General features: G+C 32.4%; 1 pseudogene; it reads left to right on the plus strand.

Annotated features, from left to right (window-relative positions):
• The window catches only part of LOC149577186 (lipase-like PAD4), a 79907-nt pseudogene extending 66309 nt beyond the window's left edge, over window positions 1-13598 (plus strand).
• Window positions 13599-13809: the final 211 nt, after the last annotated feature.

A 13809-nucleotide genomic window follows, 5' to 3' on the forward strand; every position in this document is an offset into this window, starting at 1 on the left:
GTGATTGCATATGGGACTAAGACCAGAGGTAATATTTTTCAATTGAATCCTTATGAAGTAAGTTGTTTGTTGCTACTTGATTGATGAAAGTTGGTTATGAATTGGAAGGTTTTTTCATGTAAAATTTGATAACATGATGAGAATTAGTCATCATAATTAAATAATAAATTTTCCTAAGATTATGAAGCCTATTAACATGATGTGCAAAGAGTGTGTAATGGGTAAATATACATGAGGCTATTTTTAGAGAAATATGGTTTTTGCTAAAGGGAAGTTGGAATTGGCACATATAGATATATGTGGTCCTACCAAGACAAGAACATATTATCATGAAAGATATTTAATAGTTTTTGTTGATGATTAATCTAGAATGACGTGGGTTGGTTTCCTAAGATACAAGTCCAAAGCCTTTATAAATTCAAGATCTATAAAGCTAAGGTAGATAATGAATCTGGATTAAAGATAAAATGCTTAAGGTCTGATAGAGGAGGATAGTTTACATCTGATAAATTTAATGCATATTGTGAGGATTATTGTATTTTCAAATAGACGTTAGCCCTTGGGACACCACAACATAATGGTGTACCAGAGAGAAGGAATAGAACATTCTTGATACAACAAGAACCATGATGCTTGAAGAAAAAGTGCCACATATTCATTGGAGATAAGTAATAAATATTGTAATATACAACTTGAATAGATTTTACATAAGACATGAAATAGGTAAAACTTCATATGATCTTTGGTTTGGTCATGTACTTACAATTAATTACTTTAGAAAATTTGGAAGGAAATGCTACACTAAGAGAGATGATGAGATGAGAAAGTTTGATCGTAGAAGCGATGAAGGGATATTTCTTGGGTATTCTACTAAGAGAGTATCTTATAAATATTATAATATACAATTGAATAAGATTATTGAGACTATAAACATAAAGATTGATGAAATTCTAGGTGAAAGAAAGAACATTTAATTATGAATCAAATTAAGACTTGACAATCAAGCGAGAACAAGTTAGAGTCAAAACCAAATTTAGAATCAAAATTTAAAAAGTAGTACAATCAATTCTTTGAGATTGACAATGGGATACATGTTTAGATAAAATAACCAATGAAAGAATACAGAACATAAAGGTATGTAGTTTTAAATCATTGAGGTATCAGATTATTCAAGATACTACTAGTGGTATAATGAATAGAGAAAGAATGAGAAATGAGATATGCTTGATGTCACAAGTTGGACCTAAGAGTACAGATGAAACAAGAAAATATAAATCGTAGATTAATGAAATGAAAGAAGAGTTAGAACTCATTGAAAATAATTACACATGATAATTGGTTCATAGGCCTAAAGATAAGCAATTTATTGGAACTAAATTTATATTTAAGAAATAAAATGAATGAAAAAGGTTAAGTGGTAAGGAACAAAGAAAGATTGGTATATAAAGGCCATTCTATATAGGAAGGTATCAATTTTGAAGAAAATTTTGCTCTTGTGGATAGAATATAAGTAGATAGATTATTTTTTTCATATGCATCTAACATGAAATTCAAAATGCAACTGATGGATGTCAAATGTGATTTCATTTATGGATAATTAGAAGAGTAATTATACACTGAGAAACCTAATGGATTCCCTTTGACAAATAAAAAAGATATGGTTTGAAAACTAAAGAAAGTACTGTATGGATTGAAGAAAGCTCCAAGAGATTGGTATACAAGGTTAGATAGGTTAATGTTGTATTAGGGCTTTAGGAAAGTTAGTGAAGATATTAACTTATACTCGAGAATTAATATAGAAGGTGTTTTTATTATTGAGGTATTTGTTAATGGTATTATTTTTGGTGGAACTAATGAAATGGGCAGTAAATATCTTGTTGTAATGAAAGGAGACTTTGAGTTGTCTAAGATTGGTGAAATAAAATGCTTTCTTGGTTTACAAATAACTTAGAATGAAGATGGTATATTTATATCTCAAACTACATATATTAAGGATTCATTGGAAAATTTTGGTATGAAAAATTGTAAGCTAGTTGGAACTCCTATGTAGATTAAATGTAAGTTGACTTCTATTGATGGTGCACCTAGTATATTTTAGATAAGGTATATATCTATGATTGGAGGATTATAATGTCCAACTCATAGTAGACTTGATATAGCAAATGCACTTGGACTTTTTTCTAGATATCAAGTAGAACCTAAGGAATTGCATTTAGCAACTATAAGGAGGATTTTTCAAATATTTTAAAAAGCAACATTAGAATATGGTCATTTTATGATAAATCTAGTTATTTTACCTTATATGCTTATACTTACGCAGGTTTATCTGGAAACATTCATGATAGGAAAAGAAAAAGTGGAGGAGTATTCTTCCTAGGTGGGAGATTAGCTTCATGATTAAGCAAGAAGAAAGATTGTAAATATTATTCTACTGCAAGTAGGGTATGTTGTTCCTACAAATAATTGCACACAATTGATTCAGATGAAATACATGTTGAAGGATATTGGTATATATACTTTAATGAGCCTTTGATGTGCATTTTGTAAATAAAAGTACACCATGTCTTGAAGAATCTTATTTTATATTCAAAGACTAAGCTCATATGTATTAAAGATAATTTTATGAGAGAGATGTTGTAGAGAAAGAAGTTATACTGGAATATGTAAGAACAAAGGAAAAAGTTGTAAATTTTTTTACTAATCCTTTTCCTAAGGAAAAATTTGAGTATATCTAGGGTATTCTTTGGGTGAAGGCCTTGTTTTTGTGAATATTTATTAATCTAGGTATGTATTAGTCTAGTAAAAATAAGGACACATTCATACACATGGATGTGATGCTTGGTATTTCTCATAAGGGGGAGTGACCATAGTGAAAAGAGATTAATCTAAGAGATCTTTTGATTAGTTTTTGTGCAAAAATATTTGTTGGTACTTGATTTACTTTTTTGTTGTAGATTAGCTTGGTCAAAGAAACTTTTGGAATATATCATAAATATTTTATATATTTCTTAAGGAAAGAGATTAGTTTCACAAGGAGAGAATTTTTTACTTAAGTTATTTGAAACCCATATGGAACCCTTTTTCTATTGATGTCAAATGAGGAGAGTTTAATGTGAAAAACATTTCATCAGGGAAGGTATGTGTATAGAAAGATCAAATTTTGTATACAATGAGAATATTTAGAAAGTTGTACTTCAATGACACAATTTGGATTGATGAGTTTTTACCATATGTTGTCATCAATGCCAAAGGGGGAGATTTTTGGAAATGTGGAAAGTTATTGGTACTTGACATGTTTTTGAGATAGAAAGCATGTTATATTGATGAAAGGTTTTGTTATTGACATCAATATATGTTTTGTGGTTGTAGAAAAATTCCAATTTTATATGTTGCAGGTTATTGATCAGTACAATTTGAATATTGATTGGAAGTCCTAAATATGAAAGAATATTTTTGTGTTGCAAGAAGAATGTAGACATTATGTCTATGGTCACTTATGTGGAACATGAGATATGTTATACGAGAAGCTAATTAGATGATGTAGTGTGTTGATTTCTATTGGAAAGCATTATTATAGATGGTAGTGTATGAATAATTTCATGTAATGGTTGTATAGTTGTTTAAGGAGTCTTGTATGCATCAGTGTGGTCTTATGTATTTGATTGTGCATTAGGGAAGTCCTAATAGGCCAACATAATTGCTTAAAATTGTAATTTTAATAAAGGAAAAATGTTTTCCTCATTTGTATTTATGGTATAGAATAGTATTTTTGTGAGCCTTGATGGTAGACTACTAGAGAAAATTTGAAGTAATGTCATATTCTTTGAGAAGAAGAACAAGTAGAATCTATCATTTCTAGTAAATTTCAAAGGAACTATTTTGGAAAATGTGTTGTTGTTTAGTAAATTCATGCATATTGGATTTTTTATCCATATGTGGAGGTTATTTAAACTTCTTATCCTTTGTGGAGTGTTCTTGGGCAGCCAACATTTTTTGTTCTCATAAGCTCTTAGTAGGGTTGTGAACCTTCTAATAAGGGTTCAAGGTCCTTTAACATGGATATGTCCTCGAACAAGGATAATTATACTAAATGCATTATATTTGACTCCTAATAGGGTCACATCAATTAACTAAGAATCTATATATTAGTGAAATGTCTAGTGGGTATGACCCCCATCGAGGTTTTTCCCTCTAATCAAGTGTTTTCCTTGAGAATAAAAATCTATGTGATACGGTGTTATCTTTCGTGTTAGTTTTCATTGATGTCTTATTTTTTGGTGATCAATTTGATAATTTTGCAATTAATTACATTTATGAAAACTAATTCAGCCCCCCAGTGCCCCCAATTTTGAGGTGTGGACTTAGCTTACTAATAAATTACTATAGCTAATACTTGATATACTTAAACCAATACCAAAATCATTAAAAGGTTACATCAATGAAAAATCAAATACCAGAGGGGCTAGTAATGCATTTATGCTAGTTGATCATACTTTTTTTTTATGTGTATTGATACATGAGCTTGGGTCCTTTGGAAATATTGCATCAACCAAAAATATTTCCTATTATTTGTTTCCATTTGTTGTTTGTGGAACATGACTCTTGCTATTTGTGTTTATTCTTTTCATGTAGTTGGATTCTTAATGAAGACCTATTGTGGATACTTATCCTATGTTCAAAAAAGTTAATTTCATTCCCTAAGGGATTAATCCTTCTATTTTATTGAGGCATGCTTATTTCTTGGCATATCAAGTAACATGTTTTTTTTTTTTTTTTGCTTCTGTGAGGTTTTGTGATCAAGGCTTTTTAGGATTGTTGGTCAGTAGATTTTTCTTTCAAGAAGAAATATAAATAATGACTTAAAATGTCTAATTAAAGGAACAATTGCTACCAACAGCTGGATAAGTTGTCATTAGATTGATATCCCTCCTCGGAATTGTGAGGTACAACTCTATCATAGAAAGAATTGCAATGGATTAAATGATAGAGTGTATCTTTAACCTGAAGATACTAAGGCTTTTTGACATTCATTCATAGTCATGAAATGAATGTGATTGCTAGATTTATAAACTAAATAAAAGAAGAAAGATGAATAAGAAGCCACAAGACTACCTAGAGAATCCTTCATGTTATAAAGGAAATGGAAGAAATCATTACTTTGTCTTACAAAAAATGAATAACAATATAGAACTGTATTCAAAATGTGACAGAAGAGACTAAGTAATCAACATTAGTCTAAGAAATTCATACCCAAACATCAAAATCCAATATATAAAATTCCTTCATTTTAAGTACATAATAGGATGACCACAATATTATCATATCTCTACAAATCTAATTAAAGTATAGAAAAAAAAATCCCCCTTTTCCCTGTTAAAAATAGCATAAGAGATGTATTCCCCTCTCCCCTAGGAACCTGAGGACTATCAACCATAAAAAGAGATGTTTATTTTTTGTTTAGGCTCAAAAAAAACTCATTAGATATAAAAACTATTCTTGTTTTTAATTCTCCCATTGAGGCAATCACAATTGATTACCATTGGCTTTAGCACATCTTAATCAGGTCTATACAATCTTATGCCATTCATATAGATGTATTTGGTATAATCTTCTTTGTATATCAATGTTGTATTGATAGCACCATGATCTCCAACCAAAATGATATATACAATATTAATAGTGAATTTGACAAAGTTTGTCTAACTATAATTGTCATTCAATGAGGGAAATACATGTTTACATGATAATTTTTTAAAGTTATCCTTGATTCAGAAAGAGAGCATCATTTCCCAAGGACAAAGAGTTTTCAACCAAATGTACCTCAAATAACTTTACTATCTTTGAATATAAATCTACACCCTTGATATATTGAAGTTGAAATAATATTGTAGACTCTCATACCAATGTTTTGAACAACAAAACTTGAACTTGGCCAATGAACATTGCCATTTAGAACTAGGTTTTCACTTGGGAACTTGAAGCATTAGATATATACATCTGAATTGAACCTTAAAATTGAACTCCTAAAATTTGAACCTTGAATCTTAGACTTTGATTCTATGAACTCAAACATGAACCTTGATCTGCATATGTGAACTGATCATTCATGCTCTTGAACCCAAACTTGACCCTTGCACTTTCTGGTTCAAAGTTCAAGCTCAAGACAACTTTGGAATACTACTTCTTCATAGGTCAATTCTTACAAAGACATCATTAGTAATAAAAAATAAAGAGAAATGAAATAGTTTAAGAATTTATTCTATGGGGCTGATTTTCAAAGTTTAAACTCAGGTGTAGAAAGTATGCTTAAAATTGGCTCTCACTAGGGATATGTGGTTGTAACTTGTACATGAAGAATATAGGTATCTCTGATAGTAGATCAGTGTCTAGCCATTTGGAAGATAGAGTCATAATAGAGAGGGGAAAATGTGAAAATACCAAAAAAAAAGCTACCAACACCACAAAAGAAAGAAAATTAAACTTAAACTAACAAAGCAAGTGACCCCTAGGCATAACAAAATTTTATATAGAAAAGGATAGGGTGAGTGACCGATACCTTTAAGAATGCATTTGGCTACTCATGGAAAGCCATTAAACAGTTGAGAAAAGTATGTGCTAGTGTGAAAAAGAGGCTAGAATATGAGATGCATTACTCTAAGAAACCATTGAGTAGTAGATACAAGAAAGGATATAATCGCCATGTATTGAGAAAACCTTTGAAACAACATGTTAAGCCCAAACAACCATTCTACTCCATAGGATTCTGGCTGCAACACTCTAACCCAATTTTCAATGAGTTGGTTTGCATTGCAAATAACTATAATCTCTTCCATCTTAGAAAAAGAAAACAAGCCTCTAATAGGTAGAGAATTGAGATGTAGTGCAAAGGCATTCTTATCAGAATTTGAAATTAGACTTGTGAAGAATTTATCCCCAATGGGTACATCACTAAGCTCATTTTCAAAAGAGAAAAGCTCCCATTATAGGGGAATTATTAGGTAGGTCATCTTCATCATTAAATTGGAATGCCTCTATTTTAGCTTGTGTAAATGATGGCATGGGGATGAACAAACTATATTTGCTTATCTTTTGAGTGTCTCCACGAATCTCTAATGCTTCAGGCTGAAAACATTTCGCGTGATCAAACTGAAAATATACATAATTGCCCTACAAGATATTTTCTATTTCAAAATTATCATTGCTACATATGTATGGGTCTTATTGATTGGTCCCATTTCCTTTTGGTTGTGTAGCATGATTAGCTAGGCTCTTTAAAGAGTCTTCAAGTTCCTCCCACACTCTAGGATTCAACCTTTCTTCTTGAGGTGTATAATCAACATGGAAGATATCGTATTCCATCTATGTATCAAGAAAATGTATACTTGGTTGTCCATGCTGATTTGCCATACTTTCTTGATTATCACCAAAGGCTAAAATAGCATTAGAAATTTGAAATGCAAAAGATTCAAATTCTAGAAAAGGGAAAATCAATGGGAGGCTTTTATTTAATTGGTCATTGCCATGTTCCTTCTTAATAGGAGGTACACCAAGGCAAGTCATTATACCACCTAATTGAGGAATATGTCCCTCAGTATCCTCTATGCACAAACAAAAACTCTCACCATATCAAGGGAATTATTTTTAGTGGATGCAGACTTATGAAAATCCTCATCATCATACTCAATGTGTAGATGATATGATCTAATCATACTATGGGGTTGTCTTCAATCAAAGGAGGTATTAGAAAATCTTCGTCATTGAACATAGTTAAATTTGGATGAATAGAGCCAAAGGATGCTGGTTTTATTATTTTGAAAACAAGCATTTTCTGTTTAGGCTTTACCTTCAAATAAAACTTTTGTTCATAGAGAGAAATTTATGCCTAGAATTTTTTATTAAAATATCCTCCACTTATGATCATATCATCATCTAAACCAATAGTCTCCATTTGTCCATCTTGCAACCTTTGTAATTTTAGATGATGAAGCAAGAATCTAATTTCAGTTTGCATGGTGGCAATTAAGATACTCAAATAGTTATTCTCACTTGACTGACTAGTTGGAGGAATTTTATCAATATTTCTATTGAATCTATCTAAAAAATCCCTTACAGCTTCCCCTTCCTTCATCTCGATTTGAAAGAAATTTAATAAAGAATAATTAACATCAATTGCAAGCTTAAATCTCTAGAAATTTTTTTACCTGAAGATCATTCCATCAAGTGATACAATAGTTTGGAAAATTTTGGAACCAATCTGTGACACTTTTGACGAGCCCCTTGTGAAATAGTCTAACAATGATGTTTTCTTCTTGCACCCCAAGAATCCCACAAGTGCTTGTAACCACTTTAATGTGATCATCTAGGTCTTGATTTATGTGACCAAAAAACTTTGGGAATCAGTCTCTTTCTCCTTTGGGCAAGGATGAATACTGGGGTAAAAAAATGATCCAAGCTAAGCTCCCCATGGTTGGGCCTTAGCCAAAGCCATAATATACTAGAATTCTTTCACCACTTTAGATCTCCAAGGAAAGAAAACAAAATAAATTTTCTTTCCTCCTGAATAGTGGCCTTGGGGATCTTTCCTTAGATCATGTGTGGACCTATCTTTGTGCCTAAAACCATTATCTTTCTTAATTGTTTGGTCTCTAATTTCTAGTTTGGGGCATGACCTATATTTTGTAATATATTTTCTAACATGCGGACTTGTGGTCTTCTTGGTTATATATATTTGAGATCTAGGATTAGAGTAGGTAGAATTGAGAATAGTAGAAGAAATATATTATAAGTTTGGTTATGTAAACTCAAGCTTCTAAGATCATAGATTGTAATTCATTTATTTATGGTTACAACTAGGTAGGTCTTATTCTTGGCATTTTTTAAGAAGACTGCATCATCCATTTGCATTTCGAATCTACATATATTTTGTGTTTGTTTCCATATTGGTGTTGGCTTCCATGTGTATATTCCAAGAAGGTTGTTGGTGAATGTTCTTTGGTTCATTGTCCCATCCTACTTTGCATCAGATGGTATTAGAGCTGAAGGTTTCTTTCCTTGTAAAGTTTAGGAGATCATGGAGAGCCTTGATTGGTTTTTTTATAAGGTGGAAGATCTAATTTTTAACCTATAAATTGCAGAGAGTTATGATTCTTGCATTCAAACTATTATCAAAATGGTTCATGGTAAAGGAAATGAATATATTTCTATAATATATATGCTGAGATAAATTTTAAATAGACTTGAAGATGTTGAAATAACCTAGAGAAGAGGAGTACATCTTAATGATGTTAGTGATGAAGAAGAAACATTTGCACCTAATCCCAAGATTGAAGAAGATCAAGATTAAGAAAGGATTTTTAAAGCTTTGTCTAGAGACAATTCAAGACCTTTTGAACTTTCAAGATACTATGGGAATCTTGAGAATGATGCTTTTTTGGATTGGATCTTTGAGATTAAAAAGTATTTTTATTTCTAAAAGTATCCTTGGGGATAGGAAAGTGAGGATATAAACTACTAAATTAGGTGACGTAGCAGGCTAATCTCAAAAACTAGAAACTAAAAAATTCATGGCCAAAATACAATAGAGATTCAAATTCCCAATTCTTCATTCCTCCAAAATTGCTTCTACATGGATCTCTAACTCCATTAAATAACAACTACTACTACAAAAAAGGAAATTTCAAAATTTGGCAAATTTTGACCATAGGAAAAATATGCCATTTTTGGTAACTTATAAAAACCCCAGAAAGTAAATTTTAAGTTTCCTAAATCTACCCTTTAATCTAAAAAGGTGAATTTCCAACTAATCTCCAAAATTTAGAAAGAAATTTCAAAGTTATTTCAAAGTAGAAAAATAAAAAAAAATACTTAAGATATTTTAAAAGTGAAATTCAGAGGTCAAGATGGAATTTTTGGCTCTCGAAAAAATAGTCAAAATGGCCCCAACAGAGCTAGTTGGGTTGGAATCCACCTCAACTATAGATTTTGAAAAAAACCTAGAAAAATCTAAGAAAACTTAGATTCAAGTCAAAAGTTTTGACTCTCTGAATGCCCTGCATCATTAGAAGGCTATACTTCTCTTTGGTGGGAACACTTTCAAATTGATAGACAAAGAAATGGGAAAAAAAAGGTCAAGACTTGAGTGAGAATGGTTCATAAGATTAAAAAGGAATTCCTTCTTGCGGAGTATAAATTAATCTTTTGAGAAGAATAGAATGTGAAAGATTATATTGGGGAATTCTATAAGTTGGACATTAGATCTGGACATGTTGATGATGAGGTTGAAAAGGTTGCTAGGTACTTGAATGGATTGACAACTTCAATATAAGATGAGACTATTTTTATGAAAATAGAAATTGTTGAAGAAATATACTTGGATGCCTAGAGAGGTAAACAAATATTGGTAAAGAAACAAGAACATAGACAAAGGAAAAGAGCTGAAATATTTTAGAGGAGTAGAGGTAGATCTTATGGAGAAATTAATAGATCTGATAGCACACATCAACATAAAGGAAGATAAAAATGGAAAGAAGATACACTAGAGGTTATTATTCTTGTAACTCTAGGAATAATAATATTGGCAAAAGAGAAGGTAGATCTTCATTTAAAGGTACTTGTTTTAACTATGGAGAAGGACATAGAGCCCTTGAATGGACTTTTTCTAGAAACAAGACATAAATTAGTAGCAAAATGATTTAATTTAAGAAGAAACTATCATTGCACATAATGAAGTTGAGAGTGGAGAGAACATGATGATTAGAAGAACTTTTTGCAATGAGAAAATGAATGAAGAATCTATTTTCAGGAAAATTATTTTCAAGACTAGATGTAAGATTAAAGGAAATGTTGCAAACTGATGATCGACTGTGGTGGTTCTAATAATTTGGTATGTCAAAAGTTAGTATTTAAGTTGTAGTTGCAAAGGATGAAAAATTGCAATCCTTATGGAATTGATTGGATGAAGGATGAACACACATTACTATAAAGTGAACAATGCCTTGTAAAATTCAAGATTGGAAATCACTTTGATGGGGGCTTGTATGATATTATGCCTACGGATTATTTTCATATTCTTTTGGGAAGACCTTGGTAGTATGATAGAAACAATTTACATGATGGTAGATTGTGTTGGTGCTAAAAATTGCATGGTCAATTTTGAGCACCATTGAAAAATTGAGCTCTATAAACGCTTTAAAATGACTTTGTACATGGCTGTCAGTTTGTACCCCGCTGTTGAGTTAATGCATAAATGGTGTTTAATGTTTCTAAAACCTTCCATTCAGCACGTCTACCTATTCCATGAAGTTAAATTGACATCCCGAGTCATTTGGCAAAGTATTGTTTTGAAGCAAATCTCAGATATGCATTTTCACCAAAGTGTCAAACAACGACAAGAGGCCTTGTTTGCATTTGAATATCTTGCACCCAGTAACGTTTCATGATTTTCCAATTTGGTAATACCTAGTGCCCATACTCAAGAACCTATGTTTCATATTTTGAGTCATTTCAAGTTCGTTTGACTGGGTTTTGAATCCCTCAAAGTTGGCTAGTTAATGTTTTCATGCTAATGCACTTTGCACATAATTCTGGGAAGCCTTGTTTGACGAGTAATAACTTTTGACCAGTTGAAAAAAATGATAAAATTCTTTTTATGTTGCATTTTAGACGTCAGAGACCTCCTATGTTTCAATTTTTAAGTCTTGACGAATCCGTTTGATATGTTTTTGAATGCGATTCCAAACACAATTTGTAACCTTTTACTGGTGTCAGCATTTGTAGATTTGTTAGGACCCTTGTTCGTGGTGTTATAATTCCTAATCCATGATTGGTGAGATCAAATGGATTTTACCACTATGTTTTCCTCTAAAAATACTTTAAGCATGTCAGTTTTCAAGTCTTGATGAATTCGTCTTCACACTTTTCCAGGTCAATTCCATTTGCAAAAAATGTTTTCTATCAGTGTTTCTAGTCTGCCAATTTTGAGTAGCCAACTTTAGACGCTCACCAAATGCATCTTTTTATTCATCATGAGCCCCACCTCATGACAAAGATTTAATACCCTAGTTTTGGTTTCCTGACGTGCTCATTTGCCCAATTTTCAAAGTCAAATCCAAACCCAGTTTACTGCTTTCTGACATGTTTTTGTGCAGGTAATTCTAAAGGGGAAACTTTGATGGTCAATATCTTTTGACCTTGAATTTATCATGAGATGAGATTTGACAAGGTGCAAAAGTGCAGAGCAGAGATTCAATGTGCTAGTTTTCAAAGCCCAGTTTGAGGTTTGGGTCAGTTTTCAAAGGCAGTTAACAGACCTCCTGATATCAATTTGACAATTTGTAGATTAGTGATACAAGATTTAAAGGCACAAACCATTGTACTTACATGTCATTCCATGGGAGGTGATGTTGCAACCCTGGCCACTCTCTGGTTTCTGCAAAAGAAGGTATGATATTGTCCCTAGGATGCTCCTTGCACCATTTGAATCAATTGTCAAGCCTTTGAATACAATTGTGCCTCACTGGGGGAGCACAATGAGGATTGACAATGTTGTTGTAACACATCTCTCTACACTGGGGGGGGGGTGGGGTTGCAAAACTCTTATTCAAAATGTCCTACAGTGCACATCTACAATAGGAAATAATTACCTAGGAGGTTCTGACCAAAGAAGCTTTTATAGACCCTTTGGTACTTATATGTTTTGCTCAACGCAAGGTGGAGCTTGTATTGATGACTCTGAAGCTATCCTGAAGATGTTGCACTTCACCATGCAAGGAATGCCTCCTAATCAACTTGCAGTCACCTTTGTTTCAGATCACACATGTTATGGCCAAATGTTGGAAGCTATCATGAAAAACTTGCTCAACACAATGCTGATTGTAAGCTTCTCTGTCGACTCCTTTGAGATAGGAATAACACTAGAATTAGAAGCAATTGGTGTTGGAGCTTAGAACCTTCATGCATCCCTTGCATTTAGAAAAGCTGTAGAGATGAAAAATAAACAAGATATGAACATTGAAATGCTTAATGAAAATTTGTGCGAAGGTCAAAGTAAAATGGCAAAGGTGGAATGGTACAAAGCATGCTGTAAGGAGGGTTTTGGGTACTATGATCATTTCAAACAACATTGTGGAAAGTCACATGTTTATGTAAATATGGCTAGAATAAAGTTGGAAACAATTTGGGAAAGAATTGTTGCAATGGAGGAGGAGCATGAATTGCCCAGTGACTTTAGATGCTAAAATACATGGATTAATGCGGGCACTACATACATAAGACTTGTAGAGCCTCTGGACATTGCATACTACTATCGTACACAGAAGGATAAAAAAAGCTATCTTTTAGTGAGACCCCACCATTACATAGTTTTGGAGAAATGGATGAAAGACCAAGAACTCACTCATAGTGGCAGAAATAAGGATTGTACAAAGTTTGCATCCTTAAGTTTGGACTCATGTTTTTGGGTTTGTTTAGAAGAAACTTGGCAAGCATTGACAATTCTCCAGTAAGAGCAAGGCCAACATCAAGTCATGAATTATTCACTGTAGGAAAGCCAAAAGTTTGAAAATTATATTTGGGGTATGAAACAAAGAACTGCACATTAAAAAGAGGTCGCTGTCAAAGAATATCAAGCAACAAGCATGTTGAAGAAGCTCACGCTAACATGGGACAGGCAGTGTCAATAAGAGAGTAGACCCATGCAACCAGAGTGAGGTAGTCATAGCATAGAGATGGAAGCTCCACAGGCTACATAGAAATAAAGAGGGAGCCCATAGCTCAAGAAAAAAATGTCCAAGCATGGATCTGCATGCAGAA

Source organism: Cupressus sempervirens, chromosome 1, assembly GCF_028749045.1.
Source record: "Cupressus sempervirens isolate cs-2001-9-10 chromosome 1, ASM2874904v1, whole genome shotgun sequence".
In the NCBI taxonomy this organism is placed as follows: domain Eukaryota; kingdom Viridiplantae; phylum Streptophyta; class Pinopsida; order Cupressales; family Cupressaceae; genus Cupressus; species Cupressus sempervirens.